The 5,759-nt window shown below is 37.6% G+C and overlaps 1 pseudogene; it reads right to left on the bottom strand.

Annotated features, from left to right (window-relative positions):
* Positions 1 to 237: 237 nt before the first annotated feature.
* LOC139357205 (large ribosomal subunit protein eL31-like) lies at positions 238 to 1,565 on the bottom strand (annotated as a pseudogene).
* Between the last annotated feature and the right edge of the window lie 4,194 nt (positions 1,566 to 5,759).

Here is a 5,759-nt window from a genome sequence, read left to right as displayed (position 1 = left end):
CCATCCTGGCTAACACAGTGAAACCCCGTCTCTACTAAAAATACAAAAAACTTAGCCGGGCGAGGTGGCAGGCGCCTGTAGTCCCAGCTACTCGGGAGGCTGAGGCAGGAGAATGGCGTAAACCCGGGAGGCGGAGCTTGCGGTGAGCTGAGATCCGGCCACTGCACTCCAGCCTGGGTGACAGAGCGAGACTCCGTCTCAAAAAAAAAAAAAAAAAAAAAGATGTCCCTACTAAAAGGTTTCCCCGTAAGTAACAACAATTTTAGGACAAAACTATGGTAATAATATTTTAAAGATGTAATTATATAGTGCTTTTCTACCTAGGGGTTCAAGACCTTATTACATTTGTCCTCTCAAGCAGCTTTCTAAAAATTACAAATGGCTCATCACACAAAAGCCAAGACAAAAAGCACAATATTAACATTCAGGGCCCATTTTCTTGGTTCAAGTAGATTATTCATTCTCCCACTAAACCTTCATCGTTCAAAAGATACTGACTGAAAAATCACAATTATACCTGTTTCTTAAATAAAAATAATCAGAATCTATAGCCCATTTATTCTAATAGTGATTTTATATCATTTTTATCATAGTCTCAGAATCCCGGCCAAAAAAGAAAAAAAGAGATACTCATAAAAAATTATCTGGGGATTTAAGTGTATACATGTTTATATTTTTACTAATAGAAAAATTAGATTGAAATAGATAGGTAGGTAGATGTAGATATGATTAACAGATCTTTTAGAATTCGACTTTAAGGAAACTCCATGCCATAAGGCTTAGCGCAGGACAACAAGGACTTCATTTTTAATACAGTCCTTTACAGTATGGCCACTGAGAAAAGATGATAGAGAAACTCAGGGGTGTTGTTTCAATTTTCAAATGAAAAACATTAAGACTTTAAACTTCTTTTGGATCATTCACAAAGAACGTTTTCAACACAGGTAGTACGACCCAGTCCATCTTATTTGATCTGAAATCCCCATCACTTTTTCAAAGTCAACAGTGTCCTTTGATTGTGTCACAAAAGAGATTTCAAGGAATCCCCTGTTCCTGCATCTTGGCCTTTTGTCCCATATCTTCTACTTCTAGAGACCCTAAATTTTTTTTTTTCAATTTTATGACTTTATTTGATGTATTTGACGATCAGCGATTAGTTCTCATCCACACTGACTGTCTGTAGATTTTTGAAAGTGGTAACAGGTACATAGGTAACCAAAGTATAGAGCTTATTTGGTGAATCTTCATCCTCATTACGTTTTCTGGACAGAAGCACACGAATTCGGTATGGGACATTCCTTATTCCTTTGGCCCAGACAGCTTTGTTGAGCCTGGTATCAATGCGCACATCTGGAGTTCACATCTCCTTCATGGCAAATTTCCGAATCTCTTTGAGTGCCCGAGGGGCACGCTTCTTGAAGCCCACTCCATGGATGCGCTTGTGAATGTTGATGGTGTATTCTCGGGTCACTACCTCGTTGATGGCAGAAGGGCCCTTTTTCTTCTCGCCACCCTTCTTTGAGGGAGCCATTCTGCCGAGTCCAAGTTGGAAAGGAAGCGAGACCCTAAATATTTTATTCAATTTTTTTTTCAGAAAATTTTACTTTTCTGTTTGAAATAAGGAGAGAAAAGATATTGTTAAGGGCAGAATTAGAAATATTTTGACTTACTACTCTCCAGGTGGAAATATTCAGTTTATTTCAGTCCTCACAATAAAGCCCTGTGCTAATATTTAAAAATTAATATGCTGGCTCCTGAAGTCATTTTTTCCTCCACAAAATATATAACCATTCACAGTTATTTTATTACTCAAATCATCAATGCACAAAGCATCTTGTTCTTGCACAAATGAAGGAGGAAGAACATGTGGCCAAAATTGAGAAGTAGGCAAAGTTCATCTTTGTTTCCACAAGATGTCAATTCAGCTATCTTTTTCTGTTCTTTGGAATTCCCATCAAATATTCCTAATTATTTCCTAGTGAGCTAACATTTTCTCTACCATTAATACAGAGAAGTATACAAAATATGCCATCTTCTTTTGATTAAAATGTAGTGAAATATATTCAAAATTTTAACATTGTGTGAGCAAAGCAAGGAGTTAATCAAAGATTAGAATAAATGGATGTTTCATTTAACATTGACGAAAAGAGCAATGACGTCTAAGTGACAGCTACTGTGTTATGAACTTGATGTCCATAATAGTGAATACTTAACCATAACCATATGTGATAGGATGATTATCTGTACTTTGCAGATGAGAAAACTGTAATTCAGTGAAGGTAACTCAATTGCCCAAGATTACGCTGCTAGCAAATGGTGGAGTATGGTATAGTTTGATGGGAACCCAGTGTTGTGATTTCAAAGCCTTTTAGTCACTGTGTTACCCTAGATGACCCAGAGAAAGCAAGACTGCTTGTTGTCGGTTTAGCTGCTGCATTTTCAGTTAAAAAGAGATCTCTTCAGAGTATAAAGAACTATATTAGTACTAAAGAACTAAAGTCCAAAACCAGAGAATAAATCCCCAGAGAGAGTATTTCTTGAAATGGGCTTGTTCTCCTAGGTCCAGACTATTTACATTTTTAGGAAACCAACTGAATTCCAGCCAAGATTATGGAACTACTTTTTATGATAATGGAAAATCTAGGATAATGAGAGAAGCCTAAAAAAGATTGGAGGCCGGGCGCGGTGGCTCAAGCCTGTAATCCCAGCACTTTGGGAGGCCGAGACGGGCGGATCACAAGGTCAGGAGATCGAGACCATCCTGGCTAACACAGTGAAACCCCGTCTCTACTAAAAACACAAAAAATTAGCCAGGCGAGGTGGCGGCGCCTGTGGTCCCAGCTACTCGGGAGGTTGAGGCAGGAGAATGGCGGGAACCCGGGAGGCGGAGCTTGCAGTGAGCTGAGATCCGGCCACTGCACTCCAGCCTGGGCGACAGAGCGAGACTACGTCTCGAAAAAAAAAAAAAAAAGATTGGAGATAGACATATACCCTTTAATTTTTAAAAAGTGGTGAATTTTTTTTTTTTTTTTTAACAACCTATAGCCTAGTGAACTGGACTTTGATCATAGGCAAGATTCTCAAACACTAATAAAAACACGGTTTGTGAACAGCAAGGAGAGAAGAATCAGTAATTACCAGGATATAGCAGGAGCCAAATTCATATCAAATTCCCTTCTCTTCTGTTTTAAAACACATAAATTGTTAAGCCTAGAATATGGAGGGGGAAGTTATATTTGGAACTCAGCTAGATACTTGATAAAATATGTAATGTCTTTTCAGCCAGGATGGAGTGATAGAGGTTGTTTTGAGGGAAAAAATCATTAGATAAGTACCTCAGTGAGAAAATAATTGTATGTCATTTGAAATAGAGTCCTGTGGCTTGTCAGTCATATGGCTCTCACTGGGCATTGCTGTAATAAAAATCATCTGGGTTTTCATTGAAGCAACTTATGATTTGTATATACATAACATTTATAGGTAATACTGAGATAGTCAGAAAATTAGTTGAAGAAAACATTTTTTTCAGACTGAACTAATTAAAGGACTTCAATAAAATGAGAATAAAAAGAATAAAATTAAGGCCAGTCCACAATGTATACGTATTTCAAAACAACAAATATATACATTTTGTCAAATAAAAATATATTAAAAAGAATAAAGTTAGGTCCAAAAATAGAACTCTACAAACATAAGACTATAGAAGTGTGGCTTAGTAGTAGGACATGTGGGAAAAAGAGCAACTCAAGGATCTTTGTCTATATTAAGCACATCATAAAGAATAAGGTGGGAGGAATACAAAAATTGATAAAATAATTAAAAGAAGCATTAAAGGTAGTCAGATAACTAGAATGATCCAAATGAGAATTTTACTATTTTCTATGTAATTTCAGATTCACCTGGAATATTTGGTTTAATTCAGGGCATTATGCTTTAAGTAGCATTTACATAAATTTTTAAGTCTTAGGAAGAGGCAAAGTAGAATGATAGGAGCCAAATAAAATTATGAAAAATAAAATGATTGCTTAGTTGGGAATAAAGATGATTCACATAGGAATATACAAGCTATCTTTGTATGCTGATGAGATGTCAAGTAGAAGAATTAATGCAGAATTAGGAAGCTACGTAGACAAAGATTTGTAGTTAATATAGGCTGGAAAGAAAAATGTTGGAGTTTATTAAACTCGTGTGCATCTGACTCTGTGCTTTCCACTCTGCAGTTGTACCTCACTCTGATCATCAGAGCTATCAAAGGAAGGAACAAGCTTGGAATTAGCATGACTTCCATCAGAAGGAGTGCTTAGGCCTAGGTCTACAACCTAGAAGACCACTCTATGGTGCTTAAATATGGAGAACTTAAGTATAAGGATGGGTTAGGAATACCTAAGCATTTTTCAACTGGAGTGCTACCAGATTTGTGCAAGAAGTCTTCGTTGTACAGGACTTTGTTACACATTGCAGCATAGTTAGCAGGCTTAGCTCCTGGGGCATTAAATGCTAGTAGTATCCTCCAGTCATTGTGCTTGAGCAAAACTGACAATAGTTATTTCCAAGTGTGCCCTGCTTGAGCACTTCTCTTATGCTGAAGAACCACTCTACTACTAATATTGAAAGATCTTTTCGATTCCAAATTTGATTGTAATCAGATCATCTATTGAGATGTTAAATTTGTACATTGCTATGAATGCTTCAGACTACCATGACTTTGTGTGTCTGAGTTTTGTCCTTTCTATTCCTCCCTTCCTTCAGATATTTACTGAGTAGCTGTTACGTGAAGTCACCGTCCTTGATACTGTAGACACAAGAGTGAACAAAAAAAAAATGGAGAAAATAAAAGCTGTCTAATAGAATATGCATTCTAGTTGCTTGTGAGATAGTACCTCTCCCCACATTCCTATGCCACCAATGCTGAAAACTTTGCTTGGAAAGGTTAAACGTACCAAAATATTAATCTGGCTTCCTGGAAGGGAAGAGTTGAAGATGGTGCAGGTTGTTCGGTTTGAGAGAGTATGACTGGATCCCAGGACACTGAAAGTCACGGGCAGCTTTTCTAGAATGACACAGATTGAGGTATGCTTCAATTATGAATTAGTGAAAAGAACGGCAGGCACAGAAATGAGTGTATGGAGACTCTAAACTAATTTCTGGGGATCTGGAGCTGTAGGGCTCCCTTGAGTTTAGTGCAGAGGTAGCTAGTACTGTCCGGGAGATAGCTGTTTTCAAATGGAACATGCAAGTATCAACCAAGTGAGAGAATCTAAAGAAGTTGCCTAATAACAGAAGACTGGAAGACCTGCTCACTTTCTTCAACCACATAAGCTTTCAGTTTATTTCCCCAAGAATTTGAGGAGAGACCTGTCAAATGATGTTGTGCTACCCCCTAAAGGGAAGGAATAAAAATTAAGCCAAATTTTGTTTAGATTTTTTGAATGATGCTATCGTGTCAGATCATCTGAATGATACTATCGTTTTTTTAAAAAAAATTTCTTACACTTTAAGTTCTAGGGTACATATGCACAACGTGTAGGTTTGTTACATATGCCATGTTGGTGTGCTGCACCCCTTAACTCGTCATTTACATTAGGTATATCTCCTAATGCTATCCCTACCCACTTCCCCTACCCCACGACAGGCCCCGGGGTGTGATGTTCCACTTCCTGTGTCCAAGTGTTCTCACTATTCAATTCAATGTTCTTATTGTTCAATTCCCACCTATGAGTGAGAACATGCGGTGTTTGGTTTTCTGTTCTTGCGATAGA

This window comes from Macaca nemestrina, chromosome 11 (assembly GCF_043159975.1).
Source record: "Macaca nemestrina isolate mMacNem1 chromosome 11, mMacNem.hap1, whole genome shotgun sequence".
Classification (NCBI taxonomy): Eukaryota; Metazoa; Chordata; class Mammalia; order Primates; family Cercopithecidae; genus Macaca; species Macaca nemestrina.
This window is presented reverse-complemented; position numbering and strand designations above follow the sequence as displayed.